Raw genomic sequence first — 14,489 nt, forward strand, 5'->3', positions numbered from 1 at the left:
AGATCAGATTTACCAGCAGAGCTTTAGGGTACAGATTAAACCTTGGCAATTGGCTTTCACCCAGAAACTTGAGTGCTTAAATGACTTCTGAAGTGTGATTACTTTTAAAAGATTTACTGTTATAACCCCAAAGTGACCCTGCTGCTATGCAGTACACGCTACACACTTGAGTGCTGCCTACAGCGATCCGAGAAGCATTACACGGGCGCACGGTAATTGCGCCTCTCCCAGTAGCATAGGTGAACAATTTTCTTGAGATCAAGCAAATTTTAGTACAGAAGGATAAGTCTGGGGAACTGGAAATGAGAGGGTTAAGTGGCAAGCGTGCAGGAATGGATGGGTGAGCTGTGAAGCAGGTGGGTGCAGCAGCAGGAAGCCCACCTGCCCACCGGCCGTGTGCCCAAGGAGCAGATGCCCGCCGGACAGATGAGAGGTGCCAGCCAGCAGCCGAGAATAGCAGCGCGGCAGGCAGAAGGGAAGGAAACACATGGTCTTAAGCAAGAGGTCAACCCAGTTTGAACGCATCAGCATTTAAAGTATGGTTTTCCGAGGGACTGACCTCCACAAATCCCCCCCGATACCAAGGGGCAGCTCCAAAGGCTGAGGACCACGGACTGAGGATATTGTGACACGAGCAGATCATTCTATCACTGCTATTTCATATACATTTACAGCTGGGCTGAGTGTAAACAGGGAAGTCACATGGCACCCGCAGTGTCATGTAGTGACTTCCTCAGTGTCGCACAGGCTTAGAACATCGACTTTAACATCTATTAGCCCATACGGTGTCTGCAAAAATGGGAACCTTTAAGCAACTCCTATTAACAACGCCCATCTCAGCCATCCTCCATGACTCAGGAATCTGTTTCTGGATGCTAGCGTGTATTTTCCACTTCCTTTCCCTGCAGTGTATATAACAGAAACGAATCTGAATGCTGACACAGTAAGTAGATTGATTGCAGTATTTTGTTTTTTGGACCGAGTCCCAATTTTAAACTGATCTGGTTCTCAGATAGGAGGTTGTGCATTGTCACGTAGTTTGTAAAAGCAGTTTCTACACTGATTTGACTAGATATGCAAGGCTGTGCATCTGCATATCAGAAAGCCAGATCGTGCACACTGCAGATGCATCAAATTTTCTCAGAATAATAAACTGGAGACTTACTGAAAACAATATGGAAATAATTTTATGGGCTTCTTCCAAACATGCAGATATAAATACAGGTCAAATTTGCAGAGAGTGTTCAAATTTGCATCGTCGTGTTTTAAAAGCAATTTGAAAAGAAAACATTTTATAACAGTTCGGAGAACAAGCCTGGGAGACAGCAGATTTGGACTGTTTTCTCCTCCCGCTACACCGCGGACTGTGGATCATGCCAGGCTCTGGGAAAAACTCAACTTTCAATCAATTACCCAAATGACAGGTGAAATTTTCCAAGTGCTCAGCATCCAGAAGGTGTCACCACCAGCTGGAATTAAGCACACAGGTGCTGTCTGCTGCCCGGCACTTTGAAAATCCGGTCTTTTAAAGGATGGTTATACACTTAAAATGGAAATTTATTAAACAATACATATCAGCAAATATAAGCAGTATAAGCAAATATATCTGAAGTACACAAGCAGCTCAGAAGCTCGCTTTCCTACGTACTGTAAAACCAGCAATTCACTGTCCCTTTTCCAAAGTCATGCTAGCACATAAAGCTGCTCTTTTTCTTCCTTTTTTATAAGACTGCTTATGCAGCAATACCTCTGTAACCAATTTCGAGAATGAAAAGGTTAATTTCCGGTTTTTTCATACTGTAGTTATCCTATTCTTTGACACAATTTTATTAACTTTATTCAAGAAAGAATGTAGCCTTGCTAATATAAATGGCAGTACGACAATTACTTGTACATACCTTTTAACGGACGTACCATTTTGAGACAATTTTTGACAGGAATTCTCACCCTATTATATGGTTAGGATTTGGTCTGCACACACAATTTTAGACCAAAACCTTAAAGCTCCAGGCATCTCCTGAACGATCGGAGGAGGAAGGTCTTCCGATCCCTTACTATGTTAGTTGGTTAGCATTTCTTCTAATAAATGAACTGTAACATTTTTAGGCAGACAAATTATTCTCTCGCAAATGGATTGGTTCTACTAGAATGAGCAAGACAGACAAATAGTGAAAACTTATTTCTGGCAATAAATAATAAGCTGCTTTGAACTATTTTTCAGACCAGAACTGTACACGAACAAATCCACGCATAGGAGTCTCCATCCACAAAACAGAGCAATATGTAAAAAGGGTGCCGTGAATCTTCATACAAAGGTGTGTGACATATCTTCCAGATGGGAAGCATTATAAAAATGTTATTACACACACATATTTTTAATATTAGGCAAATGAGACATCTTGCACACAGCTACGGTCTTAGGGCAGCGATCACAATTGAAACGCATGGCTGATCGTGGGGAGGAAAAAAAAAAAGAAAAAAGATTCAGACAAAACCACAGAATCACAAGGGATGGGTGATTTATTTTTTACCACCCTCCTTGTCCTACTCCCATCTCAGCATTTTAAACGGTTTCAGCATGCTAAAAAAAAAAATTAAAAATCTTACTTCTTCTTTAACGTGTCTAGTTGTTTTCCTACAGACGTTATCTCAGTATTACACAGTCAATACAGCTAACGGCATTAATTGCTTTCACTTTACTGAGATCAAGCGAGTGGTTCCCTTCACTTTCTCTTGAGCAACAAACAGAAAAAGTCCGGGTAACAAAAAGTATTAGAAGACAGTATGTCCTGAAATAAAATCGATTTTACAACAGCAGGAAACAAATAAGATAATATGCATAGACTTCAGACAGCCCATTTCAATTTTGTGTTTAAAATGCTAGCTGAAGGGCTCAGAACTCTTTGGGGCAGAATTGAAGTGAAATAAACCAAGCGAAAGGGATGTATTTCTGAGCAACGCACCTTTCGACCATGTTGTTCTGAACCTTCTCCGCAGCATCTAAAATATACTGCTCCATTGTGTAATCCCAAGCCTTGAAAAAGTTAGTAAACCTCCTCTCCTGTAGTAGCTTCCTGCACCTGCCCCTGCAGGTAATAAAGGATTAGAAGGATCAGAATTGCAATGTTTTTTCTGCTCAGCAAGAAGCTCATTTCTTATTCTTAAAATGAAAGGAGTGGCTGAATTAAAAAAAAAAAAAAAAAAGGAAAGAAAAACAACATAATGAAAAGGAAGCACACACCCATATGGAAAAAAATGGCGAAAGACGAAGCATGCTTATTACAAATGCTTTGTAACCTTGTCACCGACAAAAACAAACAATTAATTAAACGGAAGGGAAACTTCAAGTTTTTCATTCCTGTGTATTCTCAGAATCTTATGACTGTCCGCACTTCCATCGAGGTCGCATGCTGCTCTTAGGATTGTTGTGATTAAGTTTTAATATCAAGTATAACAGCAAACAAACTTCTAGTTAGGATAGCAATTGTAAATATTTTAACAGTGTCCATGCGATCCCACAGATGGCAACTAAGAGCAGTGTTTTTGACACAGCAATTCAATTCCCACAGTTCCTAAAGCACAGACAAAGCATGTGTAAACACTACCAGGATTTCTGCTTATGTAAGAAATGCAAATTTGGGGCTTTGACAGATCTACAACCCAACAGGCTTGTATTAAACATACCCACACATTCCTCTGTATCTTACTTCGCACAGTTACTACAGTATTTGAACATCAGTAAGAGATTTGCTCTGTTTTAATGGTAAGAAACATCTGCCTAAGTACAGCAAATTATTTCTGGATTTGTCTCAGATAAAAAAAATGAGTAAACGCTGACTACTGTATGAACTGGCTCGGCTACAGTTCCAAGCTTTATAGGAAATTTAGTTTGCAACAGGTGACCACATTCAAGATGAGAAAGATTTCACTCACTGCTTAGGGATACTTTTAAAAGTTACCAAAACCCTGATAGGTTTTCCAGACACCCGTGTAAGGCAGTGTTAGACTTCTGCCTGGCAATAAAAAACGCAGCGAACACCACAGAGCTGGTAGGAGTTATTAAACATGCCGTAACACTGGGCTGGCATCTCCTTCCTCAAACTGCTTCCAGAGCACAATGTGGGTGCAACCATCCCGACTGACGCAACCTCCGCTAAAGCCACTGATGTATAACGCAACGACGAGTGTGGGGTTAAAGTGTTCCTCGCAGCAGGCTGCTCGATATACCAGGTCTTCATCCCGCTGTCCAATTCACGTGCACACAAAGCAACGTAGTTTTCATCAGAAAGTAGGTCCAGCAAGGGAAAACTCTCACCTCACCTAGCTACTGGACAGAAAACCTGCAGGGCCTGGTCTCTAATAGGATTTTTCCGTACAACACTGCATATTAGGTTATTCCTTAGTAAATACACACCTTTTTGGCAGCTAAGATAAAGCCTGTAACTTCCTGCAGTAGTCATTCACCTCTATTTGGGCTTCAAAAGGACTTGCTCTGTTACAATAAATATTGAAAATATACTGTGCACAACTTAATATAACTTAAGAGGACAGTAGAGCCATTACCTTAAACAAGAGTCTTACTGTACCTGACTACAGAGAGGCCACAGCTAGGGTTGTAACTCTGCCATAGTAAATTAAGAACAGTTACGTATTAGTCACGGTGAACTATGTCCAGCCTCGCAGCAGTTTTAGTAAGAGATCCTAATAAAAGCCCAGTCAGTCGAGGTTTGAAAATGACTTAAGATTACTTTACCTTCACATCTCATTCATTAAAATGGAAGGATCTTCAAGTTTGGGAGATGCCTTTATGCTGATGTGTTCTGCGTTTGTAATTCCAGTGTATCCATTTGCACCTTTTTTTTGTCAGGTAACTCCTCCCACCTGCAGCTCTCGAGTCATTTCAGCTCTTGGGAATATCCACTACAAACTGCAACACTATAGACCGACTAGAAGTCACTGTTGTGCTTCACCTGCTTTCTCTGTGACTTTGCTAGAGGCAAAAAACCCAGCAAATAGTAATTATGGTCTTAAGTATTTCTGCAGAAACACTAGCAAAACGTAACCGTCTGACCAAGGTGAAGATTAGTGTTTACTGCATGCACAGACACAGAGAAGTTTAGGCAGAGTAAGTGATGTGCCATCCAAACGAGCTGGACACAGACCAGTGGAAAGCAACAGAGGTCTTGAGGGTCTGCCCGCTCACCTCCACACCCCAACAGTCCCTCCTGTAACAGCGCTGGCCGTCAGTCCCCTCTGCATGTCTCAAGGGGAGTGGTTGTTACCAGTCTTTCAGGTATCATCAGAGTCGGCCCGTAACGCTGTTCCAACTTTTTTTGCTACATACCTACCCATCTACTCACCCACTCCTACCTCCTCTCTCACTTGCCAGTCTAATTACCCGCCCACTCACATTTTCTCTTTCTCACTCAGTAACCCACCCATTCACATGTTTTTCATTCATCTCCCCATTCAGTTACACAACCTGATCCTCAAACACCTTCAATCCGCTCACTAATAGTAATTTTACCTCCTATGATACGCCTGTCCTCGCCTCTCTCATCAACATCCCTACCCTGCATCGAGCTTCCCGGTGGCCTGAAGGAAGACAGCTTACCGCCCCAAGCTCCCAAGGTCCATGAGGCCCCATGAGGTCAAGCTCTCTGCGCCACACCAATGCTAACCCACCCCTGGGATCCCTTCTGAACGAGTCCAACGCCTTCTTCCGACACAGTGCGGATGGACGGTGGGGACGAGGACTGCGCAGTGCTGGTGCTGGCCCTGCCTTTGCCAGCTTCCAGGCGTGCTGTGCCTCCGGCGGGCACGCAACACACACCCTCGCCCCCATCCTACAAAAAAACCTTTATTTGGAGGCTTGCAATACAACTCTCTCATCCTTTGGGGTGCTCTGAAAGGAAAAACAGTAGTATTGCTTCAGAAACCAGAGGAGGTCTGGGGTAAAGGTGCTGGATCATGACCATAGGCAGCTCCGAAGGGACTGGCTCAGGCCAGCATGGCCATGCGCCAACTCACACCAACTGGCCTGTCTCATGGGGTGACAGCAAAACCAATGCCCATTTGTCCTCTTTGTGGCCACCGAGTATTTGTTTTGGGGGGATATTGATCTAGCTCTTTGTGGTCAAGACAAGAGAGAACTTTGGAGACAACCCTGCTTGGGCACCCAAGGCTTCTGGTAGTGAAGACCAAGCCCTGAAGAAGAAACAACAAGCAAGCAACCCCCAAATCCCACCAAAACAAGTGAAACTATAAAAAGAAACAACAGTTATGAAGTGAAGAAACTCTGAAAAAAAGATAGGATAATGGGGGAGACTCAAGTAACTACGTTACAACTTACACTATTTCTGTCACTAACGGAAAACTAAATTTTTCATTTTCCCTGTAATGCCGGAATGTAATGTAATGTAGAGTCTGCAGACTTGCCTGCACACATTGCTTCCCTGCAGTTTAAATGCCACAATAGAGAAAAAAATCACTTAAGTTATACTGGCATAACTCCCCCATATAAAAACATTTTCATTTCCAAATAAAACCAGCCTTTTCAGGTAATTTGCAACAAGTTCTCCACTGACACCAGAACAGACCACTCTTACACTGAAATAAAATATGCGTCTGAGAAATTATACTATTAGCAGTTCAGTTTAAAACCTATCTTCAATCAGTATAATTTTCTCAAATCCTGAAGAACTGAACATGCAGCACTGAAGTGATACATCTAATATTCAAGAGCACGCAAAACTATTCCGCTCATATTTACAGGCTGTTAACACCACAGAGAGAATTACTTAAAGATGAGAACGTAGACTTGAAATAATATGGTGAAACAAAGAAATGGAAAAATTTAGGCCAAAGATCAGGCGAAGAAAAATCTCACCGTCAAACTTTGTGGAAAAGACTCCAGAAGATCGAAGTGGAAGGCCAAGTTCTTAGAGTATCTCTAGCCATAAACCGCAAAAAAAAAAAAAAAAAAAAGTAGCAGAAAACATGTACTGGCAAGAAGACGGTCTGGATGATCTAATGCACTTTCCATCTCTAACATCTATGATTCTGTAATTCCGTAGGAGCGCTTAGCAGAGGGCTGGCAAACTTTTGTAGCAACTCAATCGTCTGATTACTGTGTGATAATCAAAGTGTTCAATTAAAAGGAGGTCCTTGTAGCTGGGTGTTGTAGCTATGCCATGCCACTCTCGTTCAAAGTTGTGCATTATGTTGCCAGTAGAGAGCCTGATCTGAATGGCAGGCGTGCAGTAATTACAGAGTTGTGGGTAGCTCTCCTAAATAGGCAAAACAGAATTTAAGTAATTAAAGAGACAATCATCATCTTTCTTGCAAAATGCCCGGGGTCAACTTTTGACAGCGGGTTTGATAATACAGACTTCAACTTTGTCAACATTTATGCATGCAAATAACTTCACTCATACATGCAAGTAAGCGTTAGTGTGGTTGGATCTATACTATACAGCATTTTTAACTATTTACTCTTGATTTGTGCACTGAGAAAATCCTCCCTTAGGGTAAAATACCAGATTGTTTCTCAGATCATGTGCTTTGTTTGCTATTTTCAAGTTATTAGGTAAGCGTACACGCAGAAAGAAGAAAGTGCAAAAGGACATATGGCACGAGCACAGCTTTTATGTTTAAAGCATGTGTATGAGAAAAATAGATTGTAACAATAAGAAGTTTAAGAATCGGGAAGATTATGAGAAAAATGCAGAAGAAGTGAAAAAACTCCAAAGCAGAATTGTGGAAACAGAAGAACAATTTGTGATGCTGTTCGAAAAACATGCCGAATTGATAAATGCCATGAGCCTATCAGGCTCTATAAATATTCCTTCTATACTATTTATTTACATCGATGACTAGAAATTTTAGTAAGGGACAGACTCCTCTTTGCCACCGTACGACGGTATTAACCGTCTTCAGTACTTAGGCTCTGAACAGAAAATGGAAATACAGGAGGAGTACCTTGACTACTCATTGTACACAGATGCTTAAGTTAAACATTGACACCTAAAATCCGGATGCCAAAGGAAAACAGGGAAGACTAAAAACCAACAGATTGCTTGTTTTGGAGAACAAGGTTAAGTTAGCTCTTGCTTGAGCTCCACTGTGATTAAGGGGGGGTGTGTGTGCGTGCGGTTTCCTGAACAGGTTGAACTGAACTTCATGCACATGTCACTGAAAGGGACAGTCCCACCTCCTCCTTTCCTTCTGGGCATGAGTTTCTGCTGCTTCCCTATCAGCACTAGCAGTCATGCAGCAATGCAGTGAGTTGGATCAGTTCTAACTTTCCCAAAAGAAAATAAAGGGAGAAGAAAAATCTAGTTTTCAACCAGATCAGCAAATTGAGTTGGCCTGCCCCAAGGCCACACGGTCATCAGCACTGACCGTGGAAGAAGCTAACCTTGAAACCGCACGTGAAATCTGCAGAGCAGTCAATTCCTTAGGTACACTCTGGTCACACTAAAACAACATCAACTGCAAGACAACATGTCATGGCGATCCAAAAACATGTCCACAGAAGATCGTATTGTCACCTTTAAATAGTAACCCAATGGCAAGAGCTCACCCAGGAAGCTGGACACTTTTACCCCTGCAGATCCCACCTCCTACAAAATCCTCAAGCCAGCAGACTTCAAGCAGAGCTTGGGCTGAGGCTGCTTTCTGCCCTCCCGCTGGAGCTGGGCCAGCGCAGAGCGGAATTCAAGATTGACAAAGCCGTAAAGAGAAAGCACTGCAGGGCAAGTATGACTCCATGAGAAAGAGACTCCCAGGAGAAGGGGTAGAGCCCTATACTCTGGTCCCTTCTCCAGGAATTGCTCATGCCTACTACACTGAAGATTAGATAAAATGTATACACAGCTCCTTTTATACTAAAGCTTGAAAAATACATCCTATGAGCTACGTAAATACACTTAAGAGCCAGTGAGAGCTCTGCCCTAACAGGAGAACAGCACATACCTACCTGTATTCTTGGAAATATTTTTATTTTTGGTGGGTAAAAGAAAATCAAAGAGCAAAGCTGAGATCTTCACAGTTATGACTCACTGCTGCCAACCTCATGTTTTGGCAATAAAACTGCATATAGACTCTCACAGGAGCCTGTAATAACAGGCCATACGGGGAATTTCAGTAGCCGCTTACATCCTTAAAGTTACAATTCAGGTGCCCAAACTTGGATTGCAAGTTAAAAACGCCCGCTAGCTTCCACTTACTGCACCAGTGAACCCCTGAAGTCACAGCACGGCATGGCAGCACTGCTTGCAGGCAGCCCAGTTGGCCAGCAGACATGTGGGAAACAAGCGAGGGAATTAGACACCAGAGATCATCGCACACAGCTCTATCCTGAAAATGCACAGATAAAAGTGGCTTCTACTCATACCTCACGCTGCTGGAAAACATGCATTTTTATTTGGCTCAATGAATTTTTTTTTTTTAAATGTTGATATTACCATTCAAGTAGAGCAATGGAAGAGGAAGCACTCCTCTTTTCCAAGTCCAATTTTGAGCTCACCATTTTGCATGCGAACTTCAGCTGCAAACTCTGCATTTAGATAGCTACGGGCCATGAAGAACTTAACTCAAAAAATTTACAAAACAAACAACAAGAAAAAGCCAACAAATTCTCTACACCTTGCCTGTAAACTTTCGCATGGGAATCCCTCAGAAATGAACAACAAATGAACGCTATCAAGACACTGCACAGACCTAAAACGTCAAGCACTGCGTTGGCTTAGTAGAAGACATCATACTACGCACCCGCACATCTCACTTCAGATTGTGTTAGTGTTTTCCTTACATGCTTGTGTTTAAAAAGCTACTGTTTATGATAAAGGGGGTTTTTTTGTTGTTTTTTTTTGTTTGTTTGCTTGGGTTTTTTTTTTTACAAAATCAAGTCTTTCACTACCTAATGTAATAAGCAGAATTCTGCTTCAGAGAGAAAGTGCTGTTAAAACCTGCCTCCATGTGCTGCCTTTTTTTTTTTTTTTTGTCAAGATAATCATGAAAGGCATGAAGAAAGGTAATCTCTACACCATGTATTTTAGATTCTCTCAATCATATTAGGTGACATTTTAAAAACTGCAAGGAGATGGAGATACTACAAACATACATGTAAAAAAAAAAAAAATCGGGTTCCAAAATACCATTTTTTCAATTACGTTGGGTGTGAACCATCCCTGTGCACTGCATCAATGGTAACAGCCTGCTCCCCAAAACAGGTGATTTTCAAGAGCAGCAATTCCTCTGCCCCACAGGTGGATACACAACAATGAACTGAAGATCTAAGACTCCTTCTCCTCAAACAGGGCCTACTTGTAATTTCGCAGTAAAGGAAACTGCTCCAGTGTAAGCCTGAGGAAATTTGATCCACCACAGGTTTAACAGTTAACAATTTAGGGGCTATAAAAATTCGCAACTTCCTTTCTTTTTATCTGAAATGATAAGAAAACAATGATTTTTTTTGTTTTTTGTTGCCTTTTTTTTTAAAAAAAAAAGTCCCTCCTGAGAACATTTTGATAAGCTTATGGTTAAATAAATGATTTTCAGAAGATATGCAGTTAATTCACAAAAATACCTGTCAAAAATCTAACTTCGAATACCTAATTCATATAACATTCTCCTTTATTTGTTTAATTCAAGTAAAATATTTTCCTCCGCCCTTTCCTTTTCATAGGCTTTTCACACCCACATAACAACCAAATGACTCTTCCCTGACCCGGCCTCCCACGCCTTTTGGTACAACTGCTCGCTAGAAAGTCACCCCGTGCTTGAGCTCTTCTCCCAAGATCCGAAGGAAGCACTTAAGGAAAGGAAATCCAGTACAATGCTAAACCTTCCTTTTTTTTTTTCCTTAACCACTGGGTTTATTTGCAGTTCCATAGGGACGTGTGGTGCACGGACGGCCTTCTCAGTTGCTGTTTCGGAAAAGAGGGAAAAAATATCCACGAGCACCTTACTACAACTCCCAACTCAAGCCGGTTTGGGAATGCAAGGCGTCCCGGTGTCACCCACCCAGGGAAGAACAGCGGCAGTGAATTCCTCCCTTCGTGGTGGACGGTTAGGACACAGCACCAGCAATTCCTACAGCTGGTGTCTAGAGGGGACCTGTCACAGAGCATGATAAATTCAATAATCACTATTCTGCTTTCCCCAACTTCCAATAACCTATGCATTCAAAACAATATTCTAGAGATCCAAGAGCTACAGTACCACATATCAGCATCCAAGTAAAGCACTGAAGGAAAAGTTAAATAACACTATCCTCATTTTATTGACAACTAAGAATAAATAATGACTTGCCCAAGAAGCGCCCCCTCCAAAAAATCCCTCCCAAAACCAGTGGCAGAATTGACAGCAGATTCAGGGAGCACAACTTCCAGACCTAGCTCCGTCAGCCAACATGATTTCTTCTAGCCAATAGTATGTTAATGATTTAGGTTTTTTGAGAAACCATTAATTGGTATCTTTTTTCTTGCGATTTACAGAGCCACTTAAAAATAACATCATTTCTATTCTAGGCATATTTTAAGAAAAGTATCATTAGATTTAATTCCAGGGATGGACATCTGATTTTCATGTGAAATTCTAGAAGACCCAAGTCTTGTTCATTCAGTAAAGTGTGACAGGGAAATTACAGCGTAGCCATGACTCCAGGATGACAGGATCCCAAAGCTGGAGGGCTGGCCCATCCTCTTTGCTTAGTACCAATGTTAGCAGAGGTTTGTAGGTTAAAGGTGGGAGGGAACAGCAATTTTAAATTGTTTTTGTCGACCTGATCGACAAAGTTTCCCCCGTTATTTACAGACTCCTGAACTGCAGCAGGCCAGCTAGTGTTTTCTGTAAAAGCTGCTCCAGTGAAAAAATGAATACACCTTGCCATGTTGATAAAGCTGTTAAAGAGCTTTCTTTCAATTACATTTAGCAAGATACCATCTTAGCACTGAAAATGAGAAGTACATAAACTTACCAATGCATTATCAGGAGAAGCATCAGAAATAAAGTTTAGGTGTTATTCAGTAGTCAGCACCTCAGCTCCTTCCTGGCACAAAATAAATCCCACAGGCAGCAGGTACTAGAACCGTCTCTCCTTTGCTAGTCATACCCGTATGCTCACAGACGTCTTCTGAATCTGCCACCAACAAAAGAAACCACAATAAGACTGTTTCCCTAATGCTTCATAACTGAGTCAGTAGGTCAACAATTCTTTCGGTTCAGGAGCCAGACCAATTCCCTTAAACACCCCTCTTTTTTTTTTTCTGATGGAGAAGCCAACTGTCTCCTGCCAGTGGCAGCCCATCTGCTTCCAGAACAGAACCAAACCGCTCCAAACCACCACCTCGTTTTGGCGCAGACATCCGTCCTGACGCAACTCCATTTTGTCTCTCACGTCTGGGAATAACCACGAGAAAATACTTACAATTGAAAGACAGTCAGGAAACTGCTCCTTGTGCACCTTGCACACTGCTGCCGGCTCTCAGCCCACGTTCTCGTTTCCCATCCTTGAGATGGAGTGGCATGAAGAAGGGCACTTCACGTAATACCAGACCTATCCCCAGTCTGCCTTGTTCCATGCAAGCACAAAATATCCTGCGTGTGCATTTCAGGCGCACTGCTCGAACAAAGAGAAAGCTCTGAAGCTGCTATCCCTCTTCCCGATCCATGACTCAAAACGTCTGGTTGAAAATTGGTTTCGTAATAACCCTTTAGTACCACCTACTCACATCACAGAGTGATTCTTGCAGCAAATGCACAGGAAATCACCAACGAGTGCCAATGGAGCTACTATTCCAAGAACTAGCTCTTTCGGTTATTCCTTCAGCATTTGGAAACCGAGATGCTTTTACTTTCCCTATCGCACAGGATATATATTTTTTTTTAAGAGCTTTTAACTATGATCCTGTAAAATACTTTGTTGATAAATCACCAGCTGAAAACTTCCTCACTGTAAAAAAAAAAAAAAAAAAAAAAGAGAAAAGAATTTCACAATACTCATTCCAGAAAATACAGTAACTCCTTTCTGGAAATAACTCACTGGACAACAATCAAAAGCGCAGAATTAATTTACAGAGACAGTTTGCATCCTGCAGAGCACACAAAGATGGTGTAGTCAGCCACGTGCCTTTCTGACCACCAACAGCAGACCCCTGACTCACCCAACCACAAGATGAGTCGCTATGAATGATTTCCTCTTCTTCCACACTCCCCCGCGGTGCTCTGTGCCATCGGCATATCCTGAGCCTAATCCCGACTTTGATGGAAATTCCAAAACTCATCTCATAAGGCTGTGGCCACCAGCTAACGATGCAGCCATCTGCTAGCTCCTGCTTTGAGTCACCTGTCAGCAATACAAAAGGAAATTACTCAGCAGCGAGCACGTGGAAGCCCACTGCTACAGTCTCTCGCGTACCCCTTATAGGAATACAAAATTCTGGAGCACTCAAATCACCCTGAAGGAAAAGTGTTATATTCTGTAGCTCTAACATTCAAAAAGGTGGAACTTGGCTAAAAAAAGAAAAAAAAAAAAGTGACAGGACTGCAGACAGAGAGCATTTTGGCTGGGTTTTCAATGCCAGCATCACTGAAGCTGCCACGGAAGGGGGGGACAAAAAAAAAGAAGACATTTCACAAACACTAGACCTTCACTGTGCGTGACAAGAAAAATAATTAAAACAACTGAGAGAACTAATCTGTGGCTGCTTAGGAAGTTAACTCTTCGAAGGAAGTGATTAAGTAAGAGAACAAAAGCGAAGTGTAATGTTTATCAAACAAGTAAACTTAACACACAAGAGTGCTTACTCATGTAAGTAAAGACTGAGTACTGCCACAGCCCTCCCCGCAGGCGTAGGTTCACACAGGGCTTGGATCTTATTGATTATTAAGCAGTTATTATGTCAAAGAAAGAAATCTTTTAAGAAATACGAAGCACTGCTTTGCCAAAATGCCAAACGCTATCAGAAAGGCAGCCACAATGTCCTGTGCCTCTTTACGAAATTCCCTTTATCTAACTGCTATTCAGGACAAAATTCACAAGGATTTTGCTGAGAAGACCTGATTAACCACTACGGTATTTACAAATTCAGTCCAGCAACAGTAATTTTTTTTGTTTCATCACAAATTACACAGTTCACGAATTCAGCCCTCCAAAACAAGACTCCCAACTTCTCCCAAAAAACAGCAGACGAATAGAAGACCGTTAGTACACATGACACTCTGAATCTTCAGGAATTTCACAAAAATTAATTAATACTAAAGATCTAATTGTCTGACCTGCTTCTGCATGCAGAAAGAGCCAGACCTGGTGCCTCTACAGTGGGGGAGGGAGGCACTTCTTGTTCCTGTTTCATACTTGACTTTTTTTCCTGCGCAGGAGATGATCTAATTATTCAACGTGTCAGTATATTGCTTTACCCTTTCTCGTGTGTCTCCTTACATTAACATATTTTAACAATTCAGCTCATTAGGAAGGAAGCGAG

General features: G+C 41.8%; 1 long non-coding RNA gene across 1 annotated transcript; it reads right to left on the minus strand.

The window, feature by feature from the left end:
- Positions 1-9,886: 9,886 nt before the first annotated feature.
- Positions 9,887-13,347, minus strand: LOC103908103. The gene is made up of 3 exons (XR_658138.2): positions 13,170-13,347; positions 12,434-12,958; positions 9,887-12,145 (listed from the first exon to the last, which is right to left on the minus strand). It is a non-coding gene; the product is annotated as an uncharacterized LOC103908103 (long non-coding RNA).
- Between the last annotated feature and the right edge of the window lie 1,142 nt (positions 13,348-14,489).

Source organism: Aptenodytes forsteri, unplaced genomic scaffold (genome assembly GCF_000699145.1).
Source record: "Aptenodytes forsteri isolate BGI_AS27 unplaced genomic scaffold, ASM69914v1 Scaffold173, whole genome shotgun sequence".
NCBI classification, from domain to species: domain Eukaryota; kingdom Metazoa; phylum Chordata; class Aves; order Sphenisciformes; family Spheniscidae; genus Aptenodytes; species Aptenodytes forsteri.